Genomic DNA, 14,773 nt, shown 5'->3' with positions numbered 1-14,773 from the left:
AGGGGTCAAGGAGGCCCGGGGTTTGAACCACGGACCTCCCATGTGGTAGGCGGATGCCCTATCCATTGGGCCAAGTCCGCTTCCCTCTTTTCCTATTTTTATTGGTTTTATTGGGGGAAATGGAACTTCCAACCCCAACCACGGAACAGCTCCCGAGGCGGCTTGCATGCCATGGGCACTGACCTCCATGGTGTGGAGTGCTCTGCTCACGATTCCTCTGTGCAGATGGGTAGTCTCCTCCTTCCACACTGTCAAAGATGTTGCAGGATACTCCTCTGGTCTCCTGGGTCCTCCAAAAGGTGCTTTAGGAAGCTCTGGTGGCCACCAACTGCCCTGTTTCACGAGCTGACTCCAGGAGCTCCTTACTCTAACACCATCTTGGCTCCACCTCTTTTGCCCATTTTTTAAATGGGTTGTTTGTATTTTTGTTGTTAAGTTGAAGATTTATTTCTATATTCTGAGTATTAAACCTTTATAGAATATGTGATTTCCTCATATTTTCTATCATTGTACAGGTTGGCATTTTACTTTCATGATAAAGTCCTATAATGCATAAAACTTTAATTTTAATGAGGTACCATTTCTCTATTTTTTCTTTTGCTGCTTGTGTTTTGTGTGTAAAGTCTAAAAAACCATTGTCTAGCACAAGGTCCTGAAGATGCTACCCTACATTTTTTTCTAGGAAATTTTTGTTTGTTTTTTTTTTAAAGATTTATTTTATTTCTCCCCCGCCCCCGTTGTCTGCTCTTTGTGTCCATTCACTGTGTGTTCTGTGTTCACTTGCATTGTTGTCTGGTAACACCAGGAATCTGTGTCTCTTTTTGCTGCGTCATCTTGCCGTGTCAGCTCTCTGTGTGTGTGGTGCCACTCTTGGGCAGGCTGCACTTTTTTCGCACAGGGTGAGTCTCCTTGAGGTGGGCACTCCCTGCACCTGGGGCTCCCCTACACATGGAACACCCCTGTATGCAGCAGTCCTTGCGCACATCAGCACTGCGCACGGACCAGCTCATCACACGGGTCATGAGGCCCTGGGTTTCAACCCTGGACCTCTCATATGTTAGGTGGATACTCTGTCCATTGAGCCAAATCTGCTTCCCTTTTCTAGGAATTTGATAGTTCTGGCTCTTAAATTTAGGGCATTGATCCATTTTAAGCTGATTTTTGTATAAGGGGAAAGGTAAGGATCTACCTTCTTTCTTTTGTAAATGGAGATCCAGTTTTTCCAGCACCGTATGTTGAGGAGGATATTATTCTTTCCCAATTGAGTAGTATTTGCCCCCTTGTCTAAATTCATTTGGCCATAAATAAGGGATTGATTTCTGAGCTTCCAATTTCATTTCACTGATCTATATGTTTGTCTTTGTGCCTGTACCATGCTGTTTTGTGTTTTTTCAAAAGATTTATTTATTTCTCTCTCGTCCCTCCATTGTCTGCTCTCTGTGTCCATTCACTGTGTATTCCCCTCTCTCTGCTTGTATTCTCATTAGGCGGCTCCGGGAACCAATCCTGGGACCTTCCAGAGTGGGGGAGAGGCCATCATTCTCTTGCACCACCTCAGCTCCCTGATCTGCTATGTCTATTGTTGTCTCTCCTCTGTGTCTCATTTTGTTGTGTCATCTTGCTGTGTCAGCTCTCTGCATGGGCCAGCACTCCTGCACGGGGCAGCACTACTTATGCTGGGCAACACTGGGCGTGGGCTGGCTCACCACACAGGCCAGCTTGCCTTCACTGGGAGGCCCTGGGTATTGAACCCTGGACTTCCTATATGGTAGATGGGAGCCCAATTGCTTGAGCCACATCTGTTTCCTTCCATGCTGTTTTGATTACTATGGCTTTGTAATAAATTTTGATCTCAGGAAGTGTGAGTCCTTCAACTTGGTTCTTTTTCAAGATGGCTTTGGCTATTTGGGGCTCCTTACCATTTCTCATAAATTTGATGATTGGCTTTTCCATTTCTACAAAGAAGGTTGTTGGAATTCTTACTGAAATTGCATCAGATCTATAAATCACATTGTATAGAATTGACATCTTAGTAATATTTAGTCTTTCAGTTCTGGAATACAGAATGTCTCTGCATTTATTTAGGTTTTCCTTGATTTCTTTTGGTGATATTTTGTAGCTTTCTGTGTACTAATCCTGTACAACCTGGATTAGATTTATTCTTAGATATTTGATTCTTTTAGTTGCTATTGTGAACAGAATTGTTTCTTGATTTCTTCTTCTGATTTATTCATTGCTTATGTATAGAAACAATACCAGGGATTAAACCCAGGACCTCATACATGGGAAGCAGGCACTCAACCTCTGAGCTACACCTGCTCCCTAATGAGAGTTGGTGTTTTCGTTTGTTTATTTTTTTTTAGGAGGTAATGGGATTGAACCTGAGACCTCATACATGGGAAACAGGCACTCAACCACTTCAGCTACCTCTGTTTCCAAAGTTTTACTTCTTCCTTTTTACTTTAGAAGCCCTTTGTTTCTTTTTCTTGCCTAATTACTCTGACAAGAACTGCTACTACAATGTTGAATAACAGTGGTGGCATAGGGCATCCTTGTTTTCTTCCTGATCTTAGAGAAAAGCTTTTAGTTTTTCCCCATTAAGTAGGGTGTTAGCAGTAGATTTTTCATGTATGCCCTTTATTATGTTAAGGAAGTTGCCTTCTGTTCCTAGTTTTCTAAGTGTTTTTGTTAAGGATGGGTGCTGGATTTTGTCAAATTCCTTTTCTGAATCAATTTATATGATCACATGCTTTTTTTCCTTAATTCTGTTACTATGGTGTATTACATTAATTGATTTTCTTACGAGGAACCAACCTTGCATGCCAGGGATAAATCCCACTTTACCGTGGTGTATAATTCCTTGAATGTGCTGCTGGATTGTTTAGAAGTATTTCGTTGAGAATTTTTTCCTCTGTATTCATTAGAGATTTTCATCTGTAAATTTATTCTGGTATCTTTATCTGGCTTTGGTATGAGGGTGATATTGTCCTCATACAATGAATTAGGGAGTGTTCCCTCCTTGTCTAATTTTTTGGAAGAGTTTGGGTAGAATTGGAGTTAAGTTTTCTTGGAATGATTGGTGAAATGCCCCTGTGAAGCCATCTGGTCCTGCGCTTTTCCTTGTTGAGAGGTTTTTGATTGGTGATTCAGACTCTTTGCTAGTAATCAATTTGATGAGACCTTCTATTTCCTCTTTTTTTTTTTTTTAAGATTTATTTTTTATTTATTTCTCCTCCCCACCCCCTCCCCCAGTTGTCTGCTCTCTGTGTCCATTCACTGTGTGTTCTTCTGTGTCTGCTTGCATTCTTGTCAGCACCGGGAATCTGTCTCTTTTTTTTATTTTTTATTTTATTTTTATTTATTTTTCTATTTTTTTGTTTTGTTTTCAAATTCCAACTTTTTAATCAGCTCCATGAAGGACATCCTAAACACTATGAGACACGACAGAATATTTCTTTCTTCCAGTATTAAAAAAGATGACATTCACAAACATTTTAAAGAAGCTCTTCTATATAATCAGGGTGGTAGTCTTATAACACAGAGTAAAAAACATCTTTTAGCAATCATGTTCTTAATGGAGATTTCTTGTAGGTACGTTCAGAAACTGCTTCCTAACTGTGTTAAGAAAACATTGTGTACAAATTTTTAAAATGTCCCTCGATGCACATTAATTTAAAAAAATATCTTCCTGACCAAACTTTTTTGCCAGAACCAATAATCCTGAGAGCCCAAAATAAAAAACTAGCAAAAGAAAAATACCCGGACTTTACAATGTCCCAGAATTTGTCTTTAGATGGAAGGGAAAACTTTTTAAACACATGGAGCTTTTTAAAAGGTCTTTGACAGGCTACCCTGGGAACTCAATTCAAAAATAGAAGTTGATGTACTAAAACAAAGACGTTTCAGTGCAGCTCCAAATATCTTTATAAATACAGCCATTTGGAAGGACGATGCTGGATCAGAAGAATTTCTATTCCTTGTGTATATTATGTGTGCATGCCTCATCTCAGTTGTCATAATTGTCTCTGTAATTTCCTCCAGAGTAGCGGTCATAACCACCCTGGTTTCTGTCACCATAGTCTCTGGACCTGCCATATCCATATCCATATCCTCCAGGCCAACTGTCATACCGGCTGCTCCCATATCCTTGGTCCTCACCACCTCTAGAGTAGCTGCGACCACGCCCATGACCCCCAAAGGCACCCCCTCTGGTTCCCCTGGCTGACTTGCCCACATGGTCCACACGGATCTGGCGGCCATCCAGGGACTCTCCATTCATGGCCTGCATGGCATCTGAGGCATGCTCTGGGTTGGTGAAGGTGATGAAGCCAAAACCCCTAGACCGCTGAGTCTCCCGGTCCTTGACGACGACCACTTCCGAGATAGGCCCGAAGCTGCTGAAGTGGTCTTCCAATGCCTGCTCATCGGTGTTGAAATTGAGCCCTCCCACAAAGAGTTTCCCTTCTTCAGACGACATGGCAAGGAATTCGAGTCCTGGAAATCAGAAAATAAAGCAGACTGATTAACAGCTAACGCCGAGGGATAGAGAGAATGGGAAGGCTCTGTCTCTTTTTTTTTAAAGATTTATTTTTTATTTATTTCTCTCCACCCCCCCCCCCCATTGTCTGCTCTCTCTGTCCATTCACTGTGTCTTCTGTGTCAGCTTACATTCTTGTCAGCGGCACCAGGAATCTGTGTCTCTTTTTTTTGCGTCATCTTGCTGTGTCAGCTCTCTGTGTGTGTGGCCCCACTCCTGGGCAGGCTGCACTTTTTCGCCCTGGGTTCCTCTCCTTACAGGGTGCACTCCTTGTGCGTGGGGCTCCCCTATGCGGGGGACACCCATGTATGGCACGGCACTCTTTGTGTGCATCAGCACTGCACGTGGGCCAGTTCACCACACAGGTCAGGAGGCCCTGGGTTTGAGCCTTGGACCTCCCATGGGTATGAGGATGCTCTATCCATTGAGCCAAATCTGCTTCCCCTGTGACTCTTTTTGTTGCATCATCTTGCTGCGTCAGCTCTCCATGTGTGCAGCGCCACCCCTGGGCAAGCTGCGCTTTTTTCACGTGCGACACTCTCCTTTAGGGGTGCACTCCTTGCACGTGGGGCTCCCCTATGCGGGGGACTCCCCTGCGTGGCACAGCACTCCTTACACACATCAGCACTGTGTGTGGGCCAGCTCACCACGCAGCCAGGAGGCCCTGGGTTTAAACTCTGGACCTCATGTATGGTAGGTGGATGCTCTATTAGTTGAGCCAAATCTGCTTCCCCTCTTTATTTTTTTTTTTTAAAGGAGGTCCTTGGAATAGAACCTGGGACCTCGTGCATGGGAAGTAGGCACTCAACCACTGAGCTACATCTGCTCCCCTTCTATTTCCTCTTGAGTCAGTATAGTTTATATGGTTCTAAGAATATTCCATTTCATCTAGGTATTCTAATTTATAGGCATACAGTTATTCGTGGTATCCTCTAATTGTTCTCTTTATTTCACTGGGGTTGATAGTACTATATCCTTTCTCATTTCTGATTTTTGTAATTTCTATCCTCTGTATTTTTTCTTTGTCCGTCTAGCTAAAGGATTGTCAAATGTTATCGATTTTTCAAAGAAGTATCTTTTTGTTTGTTTATTTAACTTTTCTTGTTTTCTATTTTATTTATCTCTGTTCTAATCTTTGTTATTTCCTTGCTTCTTCTAGCTTTGGGTTTATTTGCTCTTCTTTCTCCAGTTCTTGCAAGTTTGGAGGGTAGGTCTCTGGTTTGAAGTCTTACTTTTTATTTTTAATATATTTTGTTTTATTAGAGAAGTTGTGAGCTTACAAAACAGTCTTGCATAACATGGAGAATTCCCATACTTACCCCCTCCACCAACAACTTGCATTGTTGTGGAACATTTGTTACAGATTATGAAAAAAAATTAAAAAACATTACTACTGGGGAAGCAGATTTGGCTCAACTGATAGAGCATCCGCCTACCACATGGGAGGTCCAGGGTTCAAACCCAGGGCCTCCTGACTCGCGTGGTGAGCTGGCCCACGCACAGTGCTGGTGCGCGCAAGGAGTGCCCTTCCATGCAGGGGTGTCCCCCCACGTAGGGGAGCCCCATGCGTGAGGAGTGCACCCCGTAAGGAGAGCCACCCCATGCAAATAAAGTGCAGCCTGCCCAGGAGTGGCTCCGCACACAGAGAGCTGATGCAGCAAGATGACACAACAAAAAGAGACACAGATTCCCGGTGCCACTGACAAGAATACAGGCGTACACAAAAGAAGGCACAGCGAATGGACACAGAGAGCAGACAATGGGGTGGGAGGGAAGGGGAGAGAACTTAAAAAATCTTTTTAAAAAATTACTATTAACTACCGTCTAACTTATATTTGGCATATTTTTTCAATATACCCTCTATTATTTTTTTCAATTAATCCTTTTTTTGTCTTTATTTCTTTTTTTAAATATTACATTCAAAAAATATGAGGTCCCCATATACCCCCCACCCACCTGACCCCTCTTCTCCCATAACAACAACCTCCTCCATCATCATGGGGCATTCATTGCACTTGGTGAATACATCTCTGAGCCCTGCTGCACCGCATGGTCAGTTATCCACATTATAGTTTACACTCTCCACCAGTCCACCCAGTGGGCCATGGGAGGACATAACATGTCCAGTAACTGTCCCTGCGGTACCACCCAGGACAACTCCAAGTCCTGAAAATGCCCCCACATCACATCTCTTCTTCCCACTCCCTACCCTCAACGGTTATCATGGCTACTTTCTCCACATCAATGCTACATTTTCTTCAAATACTAATCACAATAATTCATGAATAGAATATCAGTAAATTCACTCTAATCCATACTCTATTCCTCCATCCTGTGGACCCTGGAATGGTTATGTCCATTCCACATCTATGTTGAGAGGGGGCTTAGATTCCACATGGATGATGGATACAATTCTCCTGCTTTCAGTTGTAGGCACTCTTGGCTCCCTGGTGTGATGGTCGACCTTCTTCACCTCCCTGTTAGCTGGCTGGGAACCCTCTATTATTAACACCATATATTATTAATAGTATTGTACATTTGTTATAGTTCATGAGAGAATGCTTTTCTCATATTTGTACTCTTAACCATAGTCCATCATCCCCCATATGGTTTGCTATGTTTATACATTACCATGCCTGGCACAATCTATCCAAAGGATATACACAGTGGCTCGTAGTTTCATTACAATGTTGTGCAGTCATCACCTTATTAAATTTTTAAACATTTTCCTTAGTCCAAAAGAAAAAATTCCATACCCACCTCTTACTTACTCTTTACATTGATATAGTGCATTCTTTAAAATTGATGCAAGAATATTAAAATGTTGCTGTTAACTATAGTCCATAAGTTACATTAATTGTATTTTTCCCATGCATCACCATATTCTTACCACCATGTCATAGTGACATACGTTTGTTCTAGTTCATAGGAGAACATTCTTGTATTGCTACTATTAACCAAAATCTTCATCCACTACCAAGTTCACTATGTTATACAGATCCTAGATTATTCTCTAGCTTTCAATTGACATTTATATCCCTAGACTACACCTGTCAACCACAATCACATGTATAAACCAGCCGTGATACTTATTCTCAGTATAATGTGTTACCATGAACTCTGTCCATTTCTACACTTCTACAGTCAAGCTATTTGAAAATTCTAAATAGAGTAAGCATCAGTACCCCTTCTCAGCCCTCATCCTATCTCCTAGTAACATGTACTCTAGGTTTTAAATCCTTGTGTTTATTGCTCATATTAGTAAGACCATAAAATATTTGTCTTTTTGTGTCTGGCTTATTTCACTCAGTACTATGTCCACAGGGTTCATCCATGTTGTCATATGTGTCCCAATTTCTTTATTCTTACAACAGCATAGTATTCCATCATATGTATATACCACATTTTTTGTATCCATTCATCAGTTGATGGCTACTTGGGTGATTTCCATCTTTTGGCAATTGTGAATAATGCCACTGTGAATATTGGTGTACAAATATCTGTTGATTCCACTGTTCGTCTGGATATATTCCTTGTAGAGGGATTGCCAGATCATACGGCAGTTCTATATTTAGCTTCCTGTGGAACCGTCAGACTGTCTTCATAGAGGTTGTACCATTCTACATTCCCACTAACAATGAAGGAGGGCTCCTATTTCTCCACATCCTCTCCAGCACTTGTAGTTTTCAGGTTTTTTAAATAATGATCTTTCTATGAGGTGTGAGATGATATCTCATTGTAATTTTGATTTTGCATTTCCCTAATAGTAATGATGAACATTTTTTCATGTGCTTTTTTTTCTTTAAAGATTTATTTTTATTTATTTCTCTCCTCTTTCCCCCCTGTTGTCTGCTTTCTGTGTCCATTCGCTGTGTGTTCTTCTGCATCCACTTGCATTATCTAGTGGCACTGGGAAACCGAGTCTTTTTTTTTGTTGCATGATCTTGCTGTATCAGCTCTCCGAGTGTGCGATGCCACTCCTAGGAGAGCTGTGCTTTTTTCATGCCGGGCAACTCTCACAGGGTGTACTTCTTGTGCACGGGGGACACCTCTGCATGGCACAGCACTCCTTGTACGCGGCAGTACTGCATGTGGGCCAGTTCACCACACGGGTCAGGAGGCCCTGGGGGTCGAACCCTGGACCCTCCATATGGTAGATGGACGCTCTGTCAGTTAAGTCACATCCACTTCCCTTCATGTGCTTTTTTGCCATCTGTTTTTTCTCTTTGGAAAAATGTCTGAATTAGTCTTTTGCCCATTTTTAAATTGGATTGCTTGCCCTTTTATTGTTGAGTTGTATGAGGTCTTTATATAGCATGGAAATCAAACCCTTATCGGATATGTGGTTTCCAAATACTTTTCCCCTTGAGTGGGCTGCCTGTTCACCTTCTTGACAAAGTCCTTTGAAGCACAAAAGTGTTTAAGTTTGGTAAGGTCCCATTTATCCATTATTTTCTTTTTTTGCTCATGCTTTCATTGTAAGGTTTAAAAGACCACCACCTACCACCAGGTCTTGAAGATGTTTCCCTTCATTTTCTTTTAGGAAGAAAATTTAAATTTAATTCTTTGATAACATTTTGAGTTAATTTTTGTATAAGATATGAGATAGGAGTCTCTTTCTTTGGCTATGGATATCCAGTTCTCTCAATACCATTTGTCGAATAGACTGTTCAGCCACAGCTGGGTGGGCTTGACAGTCTTGTAAAAAATCACTTGATCATAGATGTGAGGGTCTGTTTCTGAACCATCAGTTCATTTCCATTCGTCTATGTGTCTGTCTTTATGCCATTGTCATGCTGGTTTCTTTGTTTGTTTGTTTGTTTGTTTTACCACTGTAGCTAGGTAATACAATTTTAAGTCTGGAGGTGAAAGCCCTCCAACTTGGTTCTTCATTTTTAAGATATTCCTGACTATTTGGGCTCCCTTACCTTGCAAATAAATTTGATAATTGGGTTTTCCATTTATCAAATTTATTTGGCTGTTGGGATTTTTATCGGGGTTGCATTGTATCTAAAAATGAATTTGGGTAGAATTGACATCTTATTTAGATTTCCAATCTATGTTCATGGAATGACCTCCATTTATTTAGGTCATTGTTGATTTTTTTAGCAATGCATTGTAGTTTTGAGAGTATAGGTCCTTTATATCCTTGGTTAATTTTATTCTTAAATACTGGATTCTTTTAGTCATTATTGTAAATGGAATTTCTTTCCTGACTTCCTCCTCAGATTACTCATTACTAGAGTACAGAAACACTACTGATTTTTGCACATTAATCTTGTATCTGCCACTCTCTGAAAAGATTTATTAGTTCTAGTAGCCTTGTTGTAGATTTTTAGACTTTCTAGTAGTATAGGTCATATTATCTCAAAATATAAAAGTTATACTTCTTTTCCAACTTGGACACCTTTTATTTCTTTTTCTTGGCTGATTGCTCTAGCTAGAACCTCTAGCACTATGTTGAACAACAGTGCTGACCATGGGCATCCTTGTCTTGTTCAGATCTCAACGGGAAAGTTTTTAGTCTTTCACCATTGAGTACAATGTTAGCTGTCGGTTTTTCATATATGCCCTTTATTATATTAAGAAAATTTCCTTCAGTTCCTCTCATTCAGAGTGTTTTTATCAAGAAACCTTGCTGTATTTTGTCAAATGCCCTTTCTGTGTCAATCAATATGATCATGTGATTTTTCATCTTTGATTTATTAATGTAATATATTACACTGATAGATTTTCTTACATTGAACCACCTTTGTGGTATAAAACCTACTTGATTATGATGAATAATTCTTTTAATGTATTTTTGGATTCAGTTATATTTTGTTGAGGGTTTTTGCATCTGTATTCATTAGGGAAATGGGTCTGTAATTTTCTTTTCTTTTTTTTTTGGTAATATCTTTACCTGACTTTGGTATTAGAATGATGTTCACTTCATAGAACATGCTTGCTAGCATTCCCTCCTGTTTAATTTTTTGGAAGAGTTTGAGTACTTGGTATTAAATCTTTGAGTACTTGGTAGAATTTACCTGTGAAGCCATCTAGTCCTGGGCTTTTCATTTTGGGGAGGTTTTTTATTCTCTTTCAATCTCTTTACTTGAGATTGGTTTGATGAGGTCTTCTGTTTCTTCTAGGGTTGGTGTAGACTCTTCCTGTGTTCTAGGAATTTGTCTATTTCACCTACATTGTATAGTTTGTGGATGTATAGTTGTTCATAGTGTCCTCTCTGGCCTTTTAAAGAAATTATTATTTCTGTGAGGTCAGTGATAATGTCCCTGCTTTCATGTCTGATTTTATTTGCATGCCTCTCTTTTTTCTTTGTCACCCTAGCTTTGTCAATTTTGCCCACCTTCTTTAGGAACCAACTTTTGCTTTTGTTGATTCTCTATTTTATCTTTTTCCTTCTCACTTTCATTTATTTCTGCTCTGATCTTAGTTGGCTAAAAATGCCTGCAGTTGCCTAGAGAGGCTGAGGAAAAACTACCCTCCCTCCGGTCTTATCAGGGGTGGGGATGTAGCCATAGATAATGCCCACAAATCTAGTCAGTTAGGACTGAAAGTACCTACAGTTTCCCAGAGAGGCTACAGAAGCATTACCCCATCCTGTCCTACTTTGAGTGGGGATGTAACCACAGGTGTGTCTAATATTCTACTCTGTGCAGTCTGAAAATGACTGCATTTGCCAGGAGGGACTGTGGAAGCATTATCCCACCTCCTGCCCTGTCAGGGGTAAGGATAGAGCCACAGGTATGCCCAACAATCTAGTCTGTGTGGGCCAGAAGTGCCTGCAGTTTCCTGGAGAGGCTGAGGAAATACCGCCTTCCCTCCTGTCCTATCAGGGGTGGGTATGTAGCCACAGGTGTGTCCAACCATCTAGTCCATGAGGGCCAAAGGTAACTGCAGTTGCTCAGAGAGACTGGTGCAGGTCCCCCCAGCTCCCTCCCTGTTGGAGGTGGCCTAGAGCCCCAGCTAGGGCAGCAATCTGACCTGGGTGGAAGAAGCTGATCCCTGTTGTCACTGGAATATTCAGTCAGCCCTGCCTCCCCTCATGTTTGGGGGAGGGGAAGGGAGAAGAGCATTAAAATGGAGGCTGCTGGCCTGTTTTCAACTTGGACAGTTTTCAAGTTTGACAGGTTCAAACTTTACCTGTTCATAGGTTTGGACTTTCAGCCTGCTGAATTTAATAATCAGTAGCTGAGGTCCATGCCTGACCATCTCTTCCTCCCTTGTTTTTGGGAAATGAAGCTTCCAACTTCAGCCAGGGAATATCTCCTGAGGTGTCTTGCCTCACCAGTGGGGAATGGGCACCAGTCTCCATGGCATGGAGTGTTCTACTCACGAATATGCCCTGCAGATGGGCAGTTTCCTCCTTCCAAGTATATTGCAGTGCTCGTCTGGTCTCCTGGGACCCCGAAACAGATGATTTAGACACCTTTGGCTAACTACTAATTGCAGTATAGGATGAGCTGACTCTTGGAACTCCCTACTCTTGTCATCATTTTGCCCTTCCTCCTTTTTTTTTTTTAAGATTTATTTATTTATTTTTATTTCTCTCCCCATCCCCCCGCCCCCCAGTTGTCTGCTCTCTGTGTCCATTCGCTGTGTGTTCTTCTGTGTCTGCTTGTATTCTTGTCAGTGGCACCTGGAATCTGTGCCTCTCTTTGTTATGTCACCTTGCTGCATCAGCTCTCTGTGTGTGCTGCGCCATTCCTGGGCAGGTTGCATTTTTTTCACACTGGGTGGCTCTCCTTACAGGGCATACTCCTTGCGCGTGGGGCTCCCCTACACAGGGGATACCCCTGCGTGGCACGGCATTCCTTGCATGCATTAGCACTGCGCATGGGCCAGGTCATCACACAGGTACACAGGTCAGGAGGCCCTGGGTTTGAACCTTGGACCTCCCATGTGGTAGGTGGATGCCCTATCTGTTGGGCCAAATCTGCTTCCCCATACTTCTTTTTTAATGTGAGTGTTTAGAGTAATAAATTTCCCTCTCAGAAGTGTCATTGCTACATCCCATAAGTTTTGTATTTTGTGTTTGCATTATCATTTTACTCAAGATATTTCCTACTTTCCCTTGTGATTTTCTGTTTAACAATTTGATTTTTTAAAGTATTAATACATTGTTTAATTTCTGCATATTGGTTTTTTAAGAGTATGTTGTGAATTTTCCCTTTCTCCCTCTATTATTGAGTTCTAGCTTCATTCCATTGTGGTCAGAGAAGATACATTATATAATTTTAATATTTTTTAATTTATTGAGACTTATTTTTTGACTGACGATATGGTGTATCCTGGAGAATGATCTATGAGCACTTAAGAATTCTGTATTCTGTATTCTGTTGCTGTTGGTTGGAGTTTTCTTTATATGCCTGCTAGGTTTAGAGTATCATTCAAGTCCTGTATTTCCTGATTGATCTTCTGTCCATTATCGAAAGTGGTATATTGAAGTCTTCTACTATTAATGTAGAACCATCAGTTTCTCCCTTCAAATTTGTCCATATTTGGTTCATATATTTTGGGGCTCTGCTGTTAGGTTCATATACATTTATCATTGTTACGTTTTGTTTATTTGACACTTTTTTTCCTCCTTTGCATTTGTTTGTGATCTAAAGTCTACTTTATCTGATATTAGTATAGCAATCCCAGCTCTCTTTTGGTTGCTACTTATATGGTTTGTATATTTTTTCCAGCCTTTCACTTTCAGCGTACTTAGTTTTAATGCAAGTAGTCTCTTGCAGACAGCATATATTAATAGTTGGGTTTTGCTTTTTCATGCATTCTGCCAATCTCTGCCTTTTGACTGGAGAGTTTAATTCATTTATATTCAGTGTAACTACAGAAAATGAAGTACTTTCTTCTGCCATTTTTCTATTTAGACTTTGTAAATCTTACACCTTTTTTGTTTCTCAGTTTTTCTTTAATGCCTACTTTTATGTTTATTTGACTTTTTTTGTTTTACCGTATTGAGTGCCTTTGCTTTTTTATCTGGATATATTTTTTGTATGTTTTCTTTGTGTTTACCATAGGGTTAAAATTTAATTTCTTACATATATAATAATCATATTTTGTTTGAAATCAACTTGATTTCCAAAGTATATACATGGATTTTCCTATACCCCTTTATCCTTGCACCTTTTTTTATACTTTTTACCAATTATATCTTTATACATTGCTTGTCTAAAACTATAGATTTATCATGACTTTTCTGCATTTGCATTTGAGCATTTGTAAGAAGTAAAAAGTGGAACTACATATCAAACAATACAATACAATAGTACTGGTATTTATAATTACCCAACTGGTTACCTTTTCTGAAAGTCTTTATTTCTTTGTGCTGCTTTGAACCACTGTACAGTTTAATTTCAGTCTGGAAACTTTTAGCATTGCTTGTATTGCCATAGGTCTAGTTGTGATGAACTCCCTCAACTTTCGTTTATCTGAGAATGTCTTTATCTTGCCCTCATTTTTTTTTTTGAAGATTTATTTTATTTACTTATTCTCCCCTCCTCCCATTGTTTGTATTCACTGCTTGTTCTCTGTGTCCCTTCTCTGTGTGTTCTCTGTGTCTGCTCATCTTCTCTTTAGGAGGTACCAGGAACTGAACCTGGGACCTCCCATGTGGGAGAGATGTTCATTCACTTGAGCCACCTCTGCTCCCTGCTTTGTTGTCTCTCTCATTGTGTTTCCTCTTTGTGTTTCCTTGTTGCATCAGCTCACCGTGCCAGCCTGTCATGCCAGTTCGCTGTCTTGTTTGTCTTCTCCAAGAGGCACTGGAAACTAAATCCGGGACCACCCGTGTGGTAGGTGGGAGCTCAATTGCTTGAGCCCCATCTGCGTCTCTCTCATTTTTTTTTTTTTTTTAGATTTTTATTGTTTTTATTTTTTTATTTCTCTCCCCTTCCTCCCCACCATTGTCTTGTCAGTGGCACAGGGAATCTGTGTCTCTTTTTGTTGTGTCATATTGCTGCATCAGCTCTCCGTGTGTGCAGCATCACTCCTGAGCAGGCTGCACTTTTTCACATGGGCCGGCTCTCCTTGCAGGGTGCATTCCTTGCGTGTGGGGCTCCCCTACATGGGGGACACCCCTGCGTGGCACAGCACTCCTTACACGCATCAACACTGTGCATGGGCCAGTTTACCACATGGATCAGGGGACCCTGGGTTTGAACCCTGGACCCCCTATATGATAGACGGATGCTCTATCAATTAGGTCAAATCTGCTTCCCCTCTCACTTA

General features: G+C 40.9%; 1 protein-coding gene and 1 pseudogene across 1 annotated transcript in view; one reads left to right on the top strand and one right to left on the bottom strand.

Annotated features, from left to right (window-relative positions):
• LOC101435536 (protein zyg-11 homolog B) overlaps nucleotides 1-14,773 on the top strand; it is a 308,603-nt gene that overhangs the window by 102,632 nt on the left and 191,198 nt on the right. The gene's annotated exons all lie outside the window — the stretch shown is intronic.
• LOC101435951 (RNA-binding protein 3 pseudogene) lies at nucleotides 3,493-4,556 on the bottom strand (annotated as a pseudogene).

This window comes from Dasypus novemcinctus, chromosome 9, assembly GCF_030445035.2.
Source record: "Dasypus novemcinctus isolate mDasNov1 chromosome 9, mDasNov1.1.hap2, whole genome shotgun sequence".
NCBI classification, from domain to species: domain Eukaryota; kingdom Metazoa; phylum Chordata; class Mammalia; order Cingulata; family Dasypodidae; genus Dasypus; species Dasypus novemcinctus.
This window is presented reverse-complemented; position numbering and strand designations above follow the sequence as displayed.